The 18,574-nt window shown below is 49.5% G+C and overlaps 1 long non-coding RNA gene across 3 annotated transcripts in view; it reads right to left on the bottom strand.

The window, feature by feature from the left end:
* Nucleotides 1-15,285, bottom strand: part of LOC144121923 (uncharacterized) — a 116,971-nt gene extending 101,686 nt beyond the window's left edge. For 2 of the 3 annotated variants that reach the window (XR_013312738.1, XR_013312737.1), the window contains exons 1-2: nucleotides 14,904-15,285; nucleotides 10,859-10,982 (exon numbers count right to left, since the gene is read on the bottom strand). This is a non-coding gene — a long non-coding RNA (uncharacterized LOC144121923). Of the gene's footprint in view, nucleotides 1-10,858; nucleotides 10,983-14,178; nucleotides 14,288-14,903 lie in introns of all 3 variants that reach the window. The other variant, XR_013312739.1, reaches the window with a different exon arrangement.
* Between the last annotated feature and the right edge of the window lie 3,289 nt (nucleotides 15,286-18,574).

The raw sequence follows: 18,574 nt of genomic DNA on the forward strand, positions 1-18,574 counted from the left end.
CGTCGCGAAGTGTCTGGCCAGCGAGTAGCGACTCCGGGGACCCGGCAGCGACAGCCCGACGCCATCTCGGACCGGACCTCAACCACCCGAACAGCTAAGCCCCGCCACTCCCGCCTTTACGAACTCTATCCTTAATTCTGTCCTTAAAAAGTGCTTTGTATACTTGTATTTCTTCTCATCTGTCATCTTAGACTTTGTGTGCAGAATCTAAAACTTGTTCTGTCTGTTCAGTTCCCATGTTTTGTTGTAATTGATGACATGATAAGTGTTGTTCCGCTTTGCTAATTAAATTCCTTCACCCTTATTACCGACTCCTGTGTCGTGCCTCCGGTCAGCCGCTGGTCAGGCGTGGACCTATCGCCGGTTAGCCACTCGGTCCTGCTTAAGGTCTGGCACCTGGGTGGAGGTGTTTGTCTCTCCTCCCCTAGAATTGGTATCAGAGAGTGTGGAGCCCATTGTATGCGTGCTCCCACTCCGTGACAAACTGGCGTCCGCGACAGGACCCTGTGCTAACCCTGACTGGCTCTGACCGCGAGACAACGATACAGACGTATACGTTTTTTTTTTTTGACTGCTGGTGTGAACACGATGGCGGAAACAGAACGCTTAGTCGCACTCGGTAAGGAGTTGGGTCTGGAGGGAGCAGAGCTGCGCGAGTTCCTGAGGGAAGAGAGAGCGGCAGAACGCGAGCGCCGCAGGCTGGAAGACGAGCGAGAGAAAGAGCGTGATGCGCGGGAGAAGGACCGAGATGCGCGGGATGCGCGGGAGAAGGAGCGCTCTGATCGAAAACTCCAGGAAATTGATAAGGAGATGGCACTCCTTCAGTTAAGGGCAAATTCCAACATTAGTGGCAGTTCGGTCAGCGAACCGAGCTCGTCGACGATGCCAACCCGAGCGCTTGGAGTTCGTCCACACAAGTTGATGGCCCCATTTAACGAAAAGGGTGATGACCTGGACGCGTATCTGACGCGGTTTGAGTGGGTGGCGGAAGCCCAACAGTGGCCACGGGAGCAGTGGGCCACTGCGCTTAGCACTTGCCTCACAGGAGAAGCATTGAATGTGTTTGGCCGAATGCCGGCTCCTGACTCGAATGACTACGATAAAGTGAAGCTTGCGCTGCTCCTCAGATTTCGGTTGACAGAAGAGCGATTCCACCAGAAGTTTCGGAACGAAACGCCCAACGACCACGAGACTCCCTCGCAGTTCGTGTCTCGACTGGGGAACTACTGGGGAAGATGGATAGAACTGTCGAAAACAGACAAGACATACGAGGGGGTGAAAGGGCTAATTTTAGCCAAGCAATTGTTGGAAAACTGTGCGCCTGCAATGGTGACGTTTATAAGAGAAAAGCGGAGCACGGACCTGAAGGAATTGGTTCAACGAGCAGATGAATATGTGATGGCACGAGGGACCAACAACTTTGGCCGAAGAGGCTCCAAGACGGATAGCCTGGTCGCTGGCCAGATGACCGAACAGCCGCGTGGCCCGGGGACGCGTTCACGGTGCTACATCTGCTCGCGACCAGGGCACATTGCGGCACAGTGCAGGGCGAACCGTGGCCCTCCAGTGCAAAAGAATCGGACACCATCTACCTCCGGGAACGTGTCTACATGTATTGAGGATGGCTATTTAGAATTGAAGGGTGGACAACGTGTCCCGGTCGTCAGCATGACTGCGTTGTCAGGGGCGCCTGACTTGCCGGTCGTAGAGGGCTTGATCAGTGGAAGGAAGGGTCGAGTGTTCAGGTATACAGGTTGTAACATGGTGATCGTCAACCGCAGCTTCGTGAAGGACGAAGAAATGACTGGTGACTACCGGATCGTGTACTTGATAGACCGCTCTGCTAAGTTCTTGCCTGAGGCCCGCATTCATATCGACACCCCATACTACCGAGGGGAAGTTACAGCAGGGTGCATGGAGGAGCCCCTCTTCGACCTTGTCCTCGGAAACATTGAAGGGGTAAGACGTCCAGGAGCACCAGATACTGAGTGGAAACTGCAGAATTCGGAAGAGACAGAAGCTCCTCCAAGGGAGCACCATGATTCATGCGACAAGTGCCCCGACCAGGTTACCATGCCCACGGCGGCGGTCACAACCCGCCAGCAAGCGGCCCGACAATCCCAAGGGGGATTCCGTAAGCTACGGGCGCCTGCTACTCTCCCTGATGTCAGCCCTGACCAGATGAGGCAAGACCAACGGGAGGACAGTAGCCTCCTAGTTTGCTTCGAGGCAGACAAGCAGAGAAAGAGGACGAGGTGCAAGGGAGGCAGTTCGTTCACATTCGGTCTCCGGGATGGCCTGCTGTACCGAGAGTACGTTCCAGGCACCGGAGCGAAGACGACACAGCTCGTGGTGCCCCAGAAGCATCGCGAGAAGGTTCTCCAGTTGGCACATGGGGGGCTGATGGCAGGGCATCTCGGCAGAAAAAAGACAACAGACCGCATTCTCGCGGACTTCTTTTGGCCGGGTTTACAGGGAGATGTGAGCAGGTTTGTCGCATCGTGCGACATATGCCAGAAAACCGTGGCGCGAGGCGCAGTGCGGAAGGTTCCCTTGGAGCGGGTGCCTCTCGTTGACATCCCCTTCAGCAAAGTCGCTGTGGATATAGTGGGACCCCTCAAGCCTACCACACGCCGAGGCAACCGCTATATTCTGACGTTGATAGATTACGCCACCCGATTTCCAGAGGCAGTAGCCCTGCCAAGTATCGAGACAGAGAGGGTCGCCGAGGCACTTCTGCATATATTTGCACGGGTAGGAGTACCGGAAGAGATGCTCAGCGATCGAGGATCAAACTTTACTTCCGAACTTATGGCTGAGGTGGGGCGCCTTTTATCTCCGCGGCTGAAAACGACGACTCCCTACCACCCCATGGCGAATGGTCTGGTGGAGAAAATGAATGGCACCTTGAAGAAGATGTTGCGTCGGATGTGTGCTGAACAGCCCAAGGACTGGGATAGATTCATCGAACCTCTTCTTTTCGCTTACCGGGAGGTAGCCCAGGCGAGCACGGGTTTCTCACCATTTGAGCTCCTTTATGGACGCAATGTGCAGGGACCGCTTGCCATCTTACGAGAACTGTGGACGGGCAGTAGGATTGAGGAAGAGGTGAAGACAGCTTACGAGTATGTCATTGACCTTAAAGAAAGATTGGAGACGACGTGCCAAATTGCTAACGAAGCACTGACCCAAGCAGGAGAGCAGTACAAGGCATACTATGACAATCGAGCCCGGCCACGACAGCTGCAAGAGGGGGACCAAGTGCTTCTTTTATTGCCCACTGAGCATAACAAACTCACCATGAAATGGAAGGAACCCTATCCAGTCGTGGGAAGAAAAGGCGAAGTGGATTACGTTGTTGACGTCGAGGGCACTACGAGAATGTTTCATATCAACATGTTAAAGAAATATAATGCCCGCGAGACGCGACCAGAACTCAGACTGTTGCTACAGTAGCAGCGGATGAGGCGTGCACCGAGCTGATGTGGCCATTGGATGAGCAGGTGGGCCCCCAAGACATCGCCATAGCGGGCCAACTGACACCGCAACAGGTGAAGGAACTGCGGGGACTGGCGGTAACCTATCAGGACGTTTTCACGGAACAAACAGGCTTCACGACATGGGCTGAGTGCTCTTTACCTACGACAACGAATAAGCCCATCTATGTGAAGCAATATCCTGAGGCAGTCCAGCAAGCAGTCGAGAAAGAGGTGTCCAGCATGCTACAGATGGGAGTGATTGAGAAATCACGCTCCCCGCACAACGCCCCGTACTTCTCTAAAATGGATCTTGCAAAGGGATATTGGCAAGTGCCTCTGGAGGAAGAGTCAAAAGAAAAGACCGCCTTTTCAACTCCCAGCGGACATTACCAGTTCAAAAACATGCCATTCGGCATAAAAACGGCACCGGCAGTATTCGCAAAGCTAATGAGGAGAGTGCTCGAAGGAATTGACAACATCTACCACTATTATGACGATGTTTTGGTAGCGACAGAAAGCTGGCAGGACCACATGACAGCACTCCGCCTCGCTCTCGCACGGATACGGGCAGCCGGACTGACGATCCATCCAAAGAAGTGTCACTTGGGTTTTGAGGAACTCTCTTTCCTCGGGCACACCATTGGAAGGGGCAGCCTAGGCCCAATGAAGGCCATTTTGGGCAAGATCCGCAATTCTCCGAGACCGAAGACCAAGCGCCAAGTTCGGGCATTCTTGGGACTGTCGGGTTACTACCGGGAGTTCATACCAAACTACGCCAGTGTTGCGGCTCCCCTGACGGACCTGACTAAGAAGCTGATGCCCAACACCGTTAAGTGGGGGGACCGGGAGCAACACGCCTTCACAGAACTGAAGCGGCTGCTCTCAGAGCCACCCATCCTACAGGTGGCTGATTTCAAAAAAGATTTCGTCCTTTGCATAGACGCCTACGACCAGGGTCTTGGGGCGGTGCTCCTCCAGGGAAAAGAGGGGGTGCTGCACCCCGTCGCCTACGCAAGTAGGAAGCTACTACAAAGAGAGCGAGCCTACTCAGCAGTCGAGAAGGAAGGCCTCGCAATCGTTTGGGCCATCAAACGATTTAATTTTTTTTTGTATGGGCGAAAGTTCACCCTCCAGACCGATCACCAACCACTCAAATACATCCGCGAGGCGCAGTTCATGAACTCGCGACTGCTCCGTTGGGCCCTCCTACTCCAGGAGTATGATTTCACGGTCGAAAACATACGTGGGAAAGACAATGTCGGGGCTGATTACCTCAGCCGGGGTTTGGGAGCCCGTCGCCCGACGAGTTGATGATCTCTAGAGATCAAGAATTTTTCGCTTGAATTTGTGTAACGAGTTCGTTCTTCAGCGTGTGTCTATTAAATGCTTGTGCACGCCTGTATTCCGCAGTAATATGTCAGTGGGTTTTGCCTGTATTTCGCAGTATTATCTGGATGTGTCTGTGCTATGTATTCAGTACAATATGCATGCCGCACACAGCGAAGCGCGCGCGACTTCTGTTTTTGATATGGTAATGTTATCAGGGATAACATTCTTGACACGGGGGTGGTGAAACAGAATTCGCGCTGGTTGCGATTTTGCCCCGCGGCGGTTAAGCCCGGCGACGGGGCTCCATCCTGGACATCCGCGCCTGCACCCCCCCCCCCCCCCCCCCTCCTCTTCTGTCTGGTCTCCGACCGGGAGAAAGCAGTTGTTTGGCCGATGACCTCTTGTACGTTCGTCGCAGCCTCTGATTCGTCGGCCCCGGGCCCCGGGCTGTCCGGGGACTGTGAGAGAGGGAGATGGGGACGCTGCGGGGGGGACTGTAGAATGCGGCGGAGGGTAGTCGGAGTGGAGATTTTGGATGTGGCGGTGTGCTGGCTAACCGCGCGTGTGTGTGAAGTGTCAGCCGAGAGGTGGTCGGCTCGTCGCGAAGTGTCTGGCCAGCGAGTAGCGACTCTGGGGACCCGGCAGCGACAGCCCGACGCCATCTCGGACCGGACCTCAACCACCCGAACAGCTAAGCCCCGCCACTCCCGCCTTTACGAACTCTATCCTTAATTCTGTCCTTAAAAAGCGCTTTGTATACTTGTATTTCTTCTCATCTGTCATCTTAGCCTTTGTGTGCAGAATCTAAAACTTGTTCTGTCTGTTCAGTTCCCATGTTTTGTTGTAATTGATGACATGATAAGTGTTGTTCCGCTTTGCTAATTAAATTCCTTCACCCTTATTACCGACTCCTGTGTCGTGCCTCCGGTCAGCCGCTGGTCAGGCGTGGACCTATCGCCGGTTAGCCACTCGGTCCTGCTTAAGGTCTGGCACCTGGGTGGAAGTGTTTGTCTCTCCTCCCCTAGAATTGGTATCAGAGAGTGTGGAGCCCATTGTATGCGTGCTCCCACTCCGTGACAAAGAGGCAGCCGGAGCTCCTCTGACCACGTGAGTAGGGACTTGCCGTTGCTTAACCCTTTCGCTGTCGCGGACGTACCGATACGTCTTGTGGAACTGTTCGGACGAACAGGAAGGGGCTTCCAAATTTCTCAAAAAAGATGAAAAAAGGGGAAGTGGAGTCATATCATACCAAGACGCTTCTTGCGTTCAAATGGCATGACAAGAGAGATGTACATGTACTAACGTCGATGCATAATGCACGTCTGGAAGACACAGGGAAGGTCGATAGGGTAACAGGCGAAAACAAGCAAAAGCCCGCATGTGTTCTCGAATACAATATGAAGATGGGATTAGTGGACAAGATGGACATGATGATGAGTTTCGCTGAAAGCATTAGGAAGAGCCTCAAGTGGTACAAAAAGCTTGTTTCATATTATGGACATGTGACATCTGAATGCCTTCACCTTGTGGCGTGAAAATGGTGGACGAAAAACATTCGGCGAATTTCGCTTGAATGTCGTGTACCAACTGATACAAGAGTTCCACACTGCTAGGAGGAGAGGTGGAAAACGGAGCGGTGATGACCCGACGAGGCTCACGGCACGACACTTTCCCCAGATGGTTCATCCGAGCGAAGCCAAAGGGAGCCGCACCCAACGGAGGTGTCACGTGTGTGCGAACACTGTTCGAGGGCAAAAGAAAAGGAAAGACACCCGTGTGATGTGCGCTGAGTGCGACAAAGGCTTGTGCCTGGACCCATGCTTCAAGATCTACCACACTCTCAAGAAATATTGAGCAGTGTTTTTTTTTTTTCATGTTATCCTCATTTATCTCATTTATAGTCATGCTGATGATGATGATGATGATGTTGTTTACCAAATGCTGCAGAACACTGAAATGTGCATATTCCATTGACTATTTTATTTGTATACCAATAATAATCACAAATAAATTGCTATGCTCGTTCCCTGAAACCAAGCCGACACTGGGGGTGCGTCACGGCCAGAAAGGCCCGACAGCGAAAGGGTTAAAGGCGGCATTAATGGGGCAACCTGCGCTAAGAGCCCCCTCGTATGACCGCCCCTTCATCCTTCAGTGCGATGCTACCGACAGGGGCATGGGAGCAGTGTTAAGCCAGCACGACGATCTCGGAGCAGTGCATCCGGTTTTTTTTGTGAGCCGAAAGTTGACCGCAAGGGAGCAGGCTTACAGCGCGTCTGAGAAAGAATGTGTTTGTTTGGTCTGGGCCACCCAGAGACTGAGGTGCTACCTGGCAGGTTCGAGATTTACTATAGAAACTGATCACTGCCCCTTAACCTGGCTTAGAAATATGTCGCCAAAGAATGGGAGACTGTTGCGCTGGAGTCTAGCGCTTCAAGAGCACAACTTTGAGATCCGCTACCGAAAAGGGCAGGAAAACGGGAATGCCGACGGTCTCAGTCGTAGCTTTCGTGCATAATCTGGCGTAAAATGCCCTAATGCTCGAGAAAAGCTACCGTCCATCATTTTTGGTTTTAGTTTTTTTTTCTTGCTTCTCCGTACCTACCTCACTGCTGAAAAAAAAAAAATTAGTTTCTTACCAAATTTCAGACGCACGTCTTTCACGAAAAAAAGGAAAAACAAAAAGAGGAACTAGTTTTGGTTCAGCAGATTTCCGAGCGTGAGCTGTTGGCGAGGGCTAAGTCATCCAAAATTTGCAGCCATATTGCTCCGTATTAAAGACCTGGCAATGTTCTGAGGCTGGCCGCGTACTGCCTAGCCGGAGGTAGGGGCTGAGCTCAGATCTGGTCGCTAATGCTACCTTGAGGACCCTTGCCAGCTGTGCCGGTCAAGTGGGCTGACTACTACGAGGCCGACTGGGACTCTGACGCCCATTCGTGGTGCATCGACTAGCTGCTACCACTTTGTGGCGTCTTCTTGGCGGCGGACGGATTGTTGTGATCGGAGGCCCCGACAGCAGGAACAGATGAGCCCGGCAGGCACCATCCAACTATGTTTGACCAAAGGTGCTGTCGTCCTGAGAAGAGGATTAGGAACGGCTCCTGGTGACGACGAGCTGTGACGAAAGGCCTCTAGTTCCTTCGTCCGGAGTACGGAATGCGGCGTTTCTGAACTGCGCCCTCATGTGGACCGGCAGAAAGACCCGAACAAAGGCGCCGGACCCTCCCCGCTCGCTTGCACCTGCGCGGCCCGACAAAGCGGGGGCGGACCCGGCTGATTCATCTTACCCTCTGGAATTCACTGGGACAGTCAGGACGCATCTTTCCCACGGAGGGGATCACCGCCTACAAAGCCAACAACCTTATGCACCTGGTCAACCCGTCGGAAACCGCATTCCAGGACCTCAAGGCGCCAGGATTCCTTATCGCCTGTGCACGTGTTTGTGAGGGCGAAGCGGTCACGGGGTTAGGGCGGAGACTATGAAGAGTGTGTCTGCCCATTGGACGCTTGACTAGCCACCGGATTCCCTAGCTAGGTGCCTAGGGAATATCCACTGTATTTAAGCCGCAATTTGGCGGGTTTCACGGCACTTCATCTCTGACTTTAGGTCTCCCTGCTTCTGTGGTAAATATGTAAATAAACTTAAAGTTTACTAACCCTCCTGAAGGCTTCCCTCCGTCGTCTGCAGAGTTAATCGTCATGCGGTGAAGACCTTGGTCCCGATATCCAAGCATATCAGCGTCTGGATAGAACCCTACGTTCTCGGCGATTCCTGCGTCCTCACGACTGAAGAGGTGACCACAGAATCAATCTTGAACAAGGTGATCGGGGATTCTGAAGGTGATAGCGAAAGCTAAGTGGACCGCGAAGACGGGTGTGACGACATCCCCACCTACCATGAGGTGGTCGATGCGACTTACACAAAGACGCTTCGCGAGCTCTGCAGGGGCCAAAGAATCCATGCAGTCCTTGCGAGCCTATGAACGGCGCGTAATGCCATTGCTGCTGGCTAAGAAGGGCCAAAAGAAAGTGATGGACTACTTTAACCAGAAATAAAAGCTTTTCCGTGCTTGCCGTGCACCCGCAACACGTTTTGGAATTTTATTTGCATGCCAAGATACGAATTTCGACGTAACGAAATTTCAATGTAATGAAGTAAACTGCCAATTTTACCGACTTAGTTATATTGAGGTTGAACTGTATTCATCGGCCTACTGTGACACCACGACTCTCGGCGAAATTCAGGCCGACCTAACCCAATAAACAACCACAAAAGCGAGTTTTCTGATGATCAATTTTTATGGCGCAAGGGCATCTGTACCCAAAGAGTGCCATGGCACATAGATTTTTGTTCTACTGAAGGTGGGCTCAAGGACCGATTTCCCAAGCATTTCACCGTGAATAAGCCCAAGCACCAGGCCAGGGGAAGCTTGTGCCCATTGTAACACCAGTGGGTACCCGGCGGGATCAGACAAGGATGGCGCCGACTCCTGGCGCAACGACCATTTTGAAGATTGCACAATCGTACTCCGAGGAGGTTATTTTAAACGCTGATGAAACAGCATGTTATCAGCTCCTGCCGGACAAGACCATGCACTTTAAAAGTGAGAAGTGCAAGGGCAGGAAGAAGTCTCATCCCCGAGTATCCGTGCTCCTTTGCTGCAATGCACTAGGGACAAAAAAACTGAAACCTCTAATCATTGCAAATACGCCAAACCTCGCTGCCTGGAAAACGGCATTTCACTGCCATGCGACTGCAAAGCGAACAAACGGGCATGAATGACGCGAGAGTTGTTTACCAAATGGTTGCTCAAGGTCGATGACGAGATGAGCAGGGAAAGTAGACAAATTCTCCTCATCGTGGATAACTGCTCCGCACACATCGTAAACGTATGCCTTACGAACGTGCATCTTGAATTCCTTCCACCCAACAACTCATCGTTGCTACAACCCTTAGATCAGGGGATTATAAGGTGTGTAAAAGCAGAGTTTCGGAAGCACCTAGTGCAGCGATTGTTGATAAACCTTCGGCTCGTACTCCCAACAGCCATAAATGTCCGCCAGGCTGCAGAAACGGTAAACGGGGCGTAGTGGAACGTAAAGGCCTCTAACATCAACAACTGCTTGAGGAAAGCAGGCCTTCTGAAATTGCCGCTTCACACAAGACTGCGATGACACTGATAGCATGGATGATGACAGTGCAAGAGAGTTGTGGACTGAAGTCAGTGAGAAACTCTCTGTAGACTCTTCTGTAACTTTTACCAACTACGTCGAGTCGGACAATGCTGCCCTGACGTCAGCAGAGCTGACTGTAAAAGACATCATGAGCAGCATTCGCGAGAATGAAGAGCGCGGCGAAGAAAATGAACTGGATGACGATGCCGACTCGTCGCGTGCAGACCAATCGAACGAACCTATATCTAAAGCGGAGGTTCTTGCATCCATAGGCAAACTTCGCACATTCATCGAACGTTGTAGCGATGTGCCCGATTCTGTGCATGAAGACATTGAAGAGCTCTTCCTGGAGCGCCTGTGTCGTACCCGCCAGAAGAAAATCACAGACTTCAAATAAACGAGCGCTCTCGTTTGCGTTCCTGTTCTAAAATTACATAGCTTGTTTTGTGCCCTTCCGGAAGGCACAGTATTTTCATTGTCCAGTAATATTACTATCTTTTTTAGCGAGTCTTTCGTTATTACGATATTTCAAAAATAACGAACGATTATTTGCGACCCTGCGAAGTTCGTTGTAACGAGATTTCACTGTAAAGCACTTCACACGTAATACCACTACACTGCATTTTGAGCAGAGCGGTGAAAGGACATGCCGAACCACAGCTGTCCTGCAAGCAGAGCTGGAGCACAGGTCAGCGTTTGTGTTGGGTTTAATGTCACATAGGCAGATAAGGCCATATGCTCCAAGCACAAGGAGCACAAGTGATAAAGAAAATCTTTTCTAAAAAACAGATCTTGCGTGACAAAAGAAGGCAGCTCACTACAGTACACACACCTAATCAATCAAAACATCTCACATGCAAAAAATGAACACTCACACCTGAGTGACCGATAATGATGTCTCTGCTATAGGGCATCACTGCATCATGCAGGTTTCACCGGTCTCAGCCTCCAGGTGCCTTTAGGGCCTCTTTGTGACGTTCACTGCTGTCAGGTGCACAGCTGAGGAAAAAAATTGCAATATTAGGTTCTGTCATGATCCCATATAAGTGCGCTTGCAAAAGACTGTTATAAGGCCAGAAAAAACAACAAAAACACTGAAGTGGCTGTTCTATGTCTGAAAGATTAAGCTTCAGCTGAAGAACCTTCTAGAGTGTGGGGAAAACATAAAAATGACGGGCATGGCACCTAGCCCGAACATTAACCAAGACAGAAATCACTGCTGGAACCTCTATTCACAAGCATGCTTCTCCTCAACTGAGCACTGCACAGCAAAGCACTCCACATTTAGGGACAACTATGAGCAAATTGAAATGCAAGGCTGCTCATGAAGTGAAACTTGAGCCACTTTAGCACTGTCACAATGAGACATCAGCCCAACTGTTCTTTGCCTCAAAGTTCTCTATTTTAGTGACCGTGAACCATTACATCTCCATCCTAAAAAAAAAAGAAAGCCATCACTGTAATAATAAAGCCTTTATACATGTGAGTGTTGGTCAGAAATCATTCACTAAATCCCGGTGTACAAGATCTTTCTGTGGGAGAACTTACATCTTTTGTTGTTTGCATGTAAAAACAGCAAGTGAATACTTACGCCCACACAGTAAGATCCGATGCAAGCACGGACAAGGATGCGAGATCATTCTGCACTCATGACTGTAGTGAGAATTCAATATAATTCAATATTGTACATATATATATAACAAGTCTCTAAAAGAAGCTTCTAGCCAGGGGTAAATAGTACCACAATAATGTAATGTAGTTTAAGGCTGCTAAATGAAAGGTTTCAAAATCACTAACATCTAGGGCAGCAAAAAATGCACCCTGCCCAATCCACTTAACTGCTGACAGTACATGTACTGATGACTTCACTAAACAACCAGAGCGCTACAATACAGTTCTACAGGAGAGCAACAGACACTTCTTGCTTTGAGAAGAGTCGTCAGGTCCACCCATTGCGTGCATAGCCCAAGACATCGCTGACCTGTCATCATGCAAAACATACACAGGAAAAGCAAAACTTGCGTTGAAATATGTCTCCATTTTGAAAAATAAATGAATTTGTCTGTTTAGCCAAATTACACCTTACCTTGCACTTATCTTTATTTAACATAATGCTCACTTCACGACATCCTAATGTACCAATCTGTTTCCCCAAAACAGGGATTATTTCATGGTAGTACGACAGCTTTGCTGGCCCCTTGACTAGCAATGGCACCTCTCACAGGGGCTCGCATTCCTACATAAAACTTGGACGGAAGTTTCATGCACTTAAAGGTGATCAGAGGAACCTGGCACCACTTACTTACAAGTTGCAGAGGCACTATGCCTTGCGCTCTCGCTTCGCTTAGACCTACATTCCTTCCTTGGCAACTCACATAAAAAGCAGACCAGAGTGCCTGCTTAGTACAGAACAGCAACGTGACAGGCAAGTTGGCACTGCATACCAAAAGAAACAGCACGTGGAATGAAGATACTGGAAGAAAAAGACATGAGCGCTGACTAGTAACAGAAATTTTATTTTGGAACAAGGAATTAAATAGGCCGCAGGAAGAAGTGGAAAAATATGCAACAGTGAGTATGACACGACTACACTGATCCCCGGCGATTGCGCAGCATTCCACATCTTTCTACTCCTTCCTACGGCCTATTCATATGCCTTGTTCCAAAATGTTCTATGCATTTTCTATTGGTATTCGACCCGCTTAGTAGAAAGACGCAGGATCAAATGCCAGCCGTGGTGGCCACATTTCGATGGGGGCGAAATGCAAGATAACCGTGCACTTTGTGATGTCAGTGCATGTTAAAGAATCCCAGGTGCTTAAAATTAACCCACAGGCCTCCACTACCGCACCTCTTTTATCCCTTCCATCACAGTACAGTTCAAGTGTCCACCAAGAGAGACTGTTACTTACTGTGCCTTTCGTTTCCTCGGAACAATTCTTGTGCATTCTATCAGTGGCCACTTAATACCAAGCAGTCGGGTACGCTGACCAATGCCACCAAGAAGCTTCTTTTCCCTTTTTCCCTGTGCTCTCCGATTAGTCACTGAACAAAATGGGCCCAGGAGAGGCCATTCTCAAGTATGTGCCACCTCGAATCATCCTGTCGTGGTGGCCAGCCCTGTGATTGTGTGCACCATTATGGGAGTATTAGATGGGGAGACGGCAGACTAGAGTTATTGCTATCACTTCTTTGTCCCAGGAGTGGGAAGAAGCCTGTCAACTTTCTTAGCAGTGCTCACTCTTCAATTATGGAGAACAAGAAGTCAGTGACGACATTTTGGCAACGACTGCTACTTTCATGTCCCTGCTCACATTTTCTGAACCCATGAAATGAACGCTGATGGGATTGACCAGCTGTCAGCATCATAGTAATAAAGAAATCCTTAGGCTTGCATGATACTAACAATGCACGGATATGGTATCACTGACACTAAACCTGGTAGTTAAAAATATGTGCTGCCACTGCATACACTGTTGCCAAGCTACCATGGAACATATGCTGCCATACAATGAAGATGAAGATCAGGAAGGAATTTTGAGAACATATATGAAATGACCTCATCATGAAGTTGGGTGCAAACTGAACACACCTTGGATTTTGTATAACGTAGCAAAGTGCAAGATAGTGCACTTTGTAGCACAGCTGGCAAAGCTATTAAATAACTGAAAACAGTTAATACATGGCTTAATTGGGGTCTACAGAGCCACGTTTGACACCCTATATTTGCTAGTGATCAACTACTGCTCGACATGGTTTCTTATAACGCACAAAGCAAAATTTGGTGAAGCAAGCCCAATACTTTTCCACAAAAGCTGGCACCACATTTATTGTCAAAAAAATGCACCAAGGCAGTTTTCTTACAACTTTCTTAGACAGAAAAGCAGGAAAATTCCCCTCGCACTGGGCAAAAATGCAAGAGGAAAAAAAAACTTGAGCCAGCAACATTGGCCAAATGGCAAATGAACAGCAGATAACTAACTACAGCCCTTATAACCACTGGTGCTGGTGGTCCCCAATGCAGAAGTGAACCCTCCTGTCTGTTGAAAAAACAAACAAATGACAAGACAGGAACAAATGTGAGTTAACGATATTCTAGTTAAAATGACAAAGATATGGGCAATGCACAGCAAAGGCAAGATAACTGATGGTCCCTTAGCATAAAACAGTGGATTCTAAGAGAAGGCAAACATACCGGGGGTGAGCAGACCCAGCTCAGCAGATATGTAAAGTTGGCAGGGATTTGGTGGCCACAGCTGGAGCAGGACAGGGTTAACTGGATGCCAGTGGAAGAAGCCTTCGTCCTGCACTGGACACTGAGTCTGCTTCCTTGCTACCTTCCTTTAGGCTGTATGACAATGCTTTACAACTGCCTTATTTAGGCGGACCGGAGATAAATGTACATACCATGCACAGAATGACTACAGTCTGTCTTCATATACGCACTTCCTTTTTTTTAACCCATTAAAGGACTCGCTAAACCACTGCAAGTTTATTCATTCTACCGTCCATGCATCCCCGAGTTAATGATCCTGTCACCATGCAAAGTGACGCAATTAACAGCTGTCAACAGTAGGAACTGCAGCCTATCAAAGTATTTCAAAAGAAAAAAAGCCCTGGCTCCCTCTTCATTTTTTTTTTTTAGCCTAACGTGCGATAACTGAATAAAGCATATTTCAGCAAATGCTCTGTAAGGGACGGCTCTGCCACTTTAGTGTCAAAAATAAAAAAACGTGACAGTAGGCACTGCACTTTGCATGAATCTCTGTTGTTCTGAACGCTAGCGAGCAGGTTTTTTGGCACTGCCGCAGTAGCACCAAGCTGTGAGACAAAGGAGCGTCGGCACAGCGCCTTGTATGTACGTGCAAGGCGCTAGTTTCTGGCTAGTTTCTGACTACTGTACCGAAGTATCCAACTTACCGAAGGCTGAGGCCGTAGCAGTACGGCCGAAGAGGAAGCAGTGCGCACGCTGGACTGGCTTCATTTGGTGCCCGTTTGCTGCATTCGGCCTCACGAAGAAAGTTTTTTCGTACACACCGTTGAAACACCAGCGCGCAAAGCTCCTGACGGGGCACGTCGAAGAACTCTGCACATCAGCGACACAGCACAAAGATGCAAAACTCGACTTTCCGTGCGATAGCAAACGCTGCATGCACCAGTGATGGGTTCGACAGAGTTATCTTCAAGGCAAACCCTGAGCCCCTTGCCTATGACCACAACGTTTTGCAGCACGTCTCTCGAACGAAAGACTTCCCGTACGCGCGCTCCGCATACAGCGTTGTCGCTGGCGCTGCCATTTGCTTGGTCGCGCAGCTATCGCCACCTATACAACCGCAACGCCACCGCTACCACTACGCATCATTGCGCAATATAGTTTACGCACTATCATTTTGTCTTAATACTTTGATGCTGCAGTCCGTGTGATAAGCTGAGCGCTTCAGAGCTTTTGTGTAATTATTTTCACCCAGGAGATGGCGACACGGTAACAAAAACTGCAAATTGACCGCGAAGTTTTGAAAACGCGCCAGTAAGCATATGCCCAACTTAAAGTAGGGACGATTTACGACAGGCAAAACACAGTTCAGACTAACAATAGCTTTCATTTATGATTCTGCAAATGTTTACTTATGAAGTGTGAAAAAATTAGGGGAGAGGTATGAGGAAGAGGACGAAAACCAAAACGTCACCGCAAGAGGAATGTTTGCATGCTCGCATGAAAAGCAAGAAAAAGATTTACACAAACCGTGCTCGTCACATCGTGCCTATCCGCCGCGCTGGCTCAGTGGTTAGGGCGCTCGTCTACTGATCCGGAGTTCCCGCGTTCGAACACGACCGCGGTGGCTGCGTTTCGATGTAGGCGAAACGCTAAGGCGCCCGTGTGCTGTGCGATGTCAGTGCACCGTTAACGATCCCCAGGTGGTCGAAAGTATCCTGGAGCCCTCCACTACAGCACCTCTTTCTTCCTTTCTTCTTTCACTCCCTCCTTTATCCCTTCCCTTACGGCGAGGATCAGGTGTCCGCTGATATGTGAGACAGATACTGTGCCATTTCCTTTCGCCCAAAACCAATTTTCTAACCCCACTGTGGTATATATCACTTCTCCCCATATCCTCTCTTCCTGTCCCCTCACCTCTTTCATTTCATTTCTACATTCTGCCTGCTATCCTTTATTTCCGCTGCCCCAGCTCAGGTGCTTCATTATCGATGGCAGACGCCGGGGCTAGCAAAAATGTTTTCCTTCCTTTTTTACTATTATTTTAATAAAAAAAAACACTACCACCACCTAACCCCACTAGCATTTTAAAACGCGATTTTCCCGAAGCATTCAATATGCTTTCTCCAACCGTATCATGCCTGTTCGTGGCGATGGATGAGCGACAACACGCACGTACAAAAAAAAAAAGAGCATATCAAGTGCTTCCGAAAAAACTGCCCGATCTCTGGGGCTCCAAACACATGATAAGGACATAAGAAATTCGTAAGCACTATGTAACTTTCCCTTTCTTTGGTTAAATTAAGGTCATTTGACGAAAAGATTCTATTACCACTGATAACTGAAGGCCGCGGCATGCGGCAGATGCGTGTTTTCCTGTACCTGAGGTCTGTAGCTTACGCGCCTACCGATAGAAGACCGTTTCCTGTAATTTCAAGCAATCATCGACTAGTCAGGTGGTGAATTTCCAATCCAAAGACGAAAAAAAACATATTCTAATGCATAGATTAAAAAGTAACGATGAAAAATATTGAACAAGAAATTACTGAGAGCTATGCTAGCAGAGTATTTTTGTTTTGTGCTTATTTGCATGTGAAGCCGCGGGTGCCATGATGATGCCCAAGGCATAGGTTCCACAGTGCACGTCGGGGCAGGTATCGATAAGCGGATCAAAAAAGTTTACACAGGTATCCGTCGTGCTTCTGGTCTCAAATATGGCGGCCGCTGTGACGTTGGTGCAACACTGGGGCCAGTCATGCACGCCTACACGAGGGCAAGCCCTCATGAGGGCGTCCTCAACCTCTCCTCATGAAAGCTTCACTCAGTGAGGTGAGGGAAAGATGTACAGGTTGGGGTGAGGGTGAGTCAATGTTCGTGCCTGCCCTGGCCTTTATTTAAGTTTTCTGTCCGAGGCGCAGCCGATTGCGGAACACGCGTGGACGACGACTGAAGGAAAACAACTGAACAAGACCTATAATATAAAGGGGGCGGTGTACCAGCTTCTTTTTGTTCAACGCACCCCGCGGACAGTCCTCCTTTGCCGCAGGGCGTTCACCAGAGGCCCCTTCGCGCCCCCTCCCTGATCACGCTGCCCCCGTACGAGCACCTGGAGGTGGCCACTTCTACACACGCTCACGACGGGAGCTGCACACGCAGCTGTGTAGCGGCGACAGCTTCAAAAAAAACGGGACGCTAGGTAGCTAGAGTTTGGCGCCGAGCCCCGCCGCACCCTGCTGAGGACCGGGGCTTTCTTTCGCGTTCCTTCGCCAAGAGTGCAGGGGCTGTTCTTACTTAATTGGGGCTTCTATTTCTTGACCATTTTTTTTCTTGCAAGCAGAGGGCAAAGAAGCTGTGCACTGAGATTGCCTGGTACACTACATGAATTTGAGAGCATTCTCCAGTTTAAAAATGTTCTTCAACGCTAAAACTCCTGAACTCAATTGCCCGCCTCGCGTTATAGTCTCCAAAAATGGAACTAGCCAGAAATGCCTCGCGACCTATATTAAAAACAACCGTATCCCTCAAGTGACTGACCCATTAGTAATTAAGAGATCTTTGAAGGTGGTTAGTTTTCTTGAGGATCAGACGGACCGCCTGCAGCCTTTTCGATAGATTTCGGAACTTTTCTTTATCCCTCAGGAAGAATTGCTTTTCTGCGCTCGAAAGGCCATTGAAACCCACAGTGCTCTCTGCCTTTTCGGAACAACGCTGATGTTTCGGCCGACGAGTTCCTTGAGTTATGGGGCTTTTGCCATCGCTCTACCTTCTCCGTTCTGGAAGGGGGCATATTCAATCAGAGGAATGGAATGTGTACTGGGTCCTGCTCTGCCTCACTTCTGAGTTACCTATTTTTCTTGTCTAAGGAGTAACATCTCTCCCTTCTCTTAGAAGCCGTCACAGCAAGGGTCAAGACTTTCCTCTACGTCGATGACTACCTTGTGCTTTTTGAATCCTGCCCCTAAACATTCCAAGATTGGCGTATCTGATGTTCTAGAGGTTTGAGCTGCCAACTGACAAGATGGCGACCTACGGTACAATATTCTAGAGCACTGTTACAGTGCTCTAGAATATGGGTAGTGGGTTCAGGAGCCGGCGCGCTCCATGCGATGCAGTGAGGCGGCGAGTGTCGACAGGTCCCGGATGTAAGCGGTGGCGCTGTTGTAGCGTGGGCTGTAGGCTCGGCGCGCCCGCGCGCGCGGCTAGCAGTCCCGCCAAGCTGCCTGCAGCTGTTTGTTGCTTTTTGTGCGGTGCATTTTTCCTCTTTGTGAGTTCGCGGCGTTAAGACTACGGTCATGCCGAATCGTCGGCGTCAACGGCATTGTTTTGCTCCCGGGTGCAAAACGGGATACCAGTGGACGAAAGGCGATCAGCCGTCGCT

Source organism: Amblyomma americanum, chromosome 2 (assembly GCF_052857255.1).
Source record: "Amblyomma americanum isolate KBUSLIRL-KWMA chromosome 2, ASM5285725v1, whole genome shotgun sequence".
Taxonomy (NCBI): Eukaryota; Metazoa; Arthropoda; class Arachnida; order Ixodida; family Ixodidae; genus Amblyomma; species Amblyomma americanum.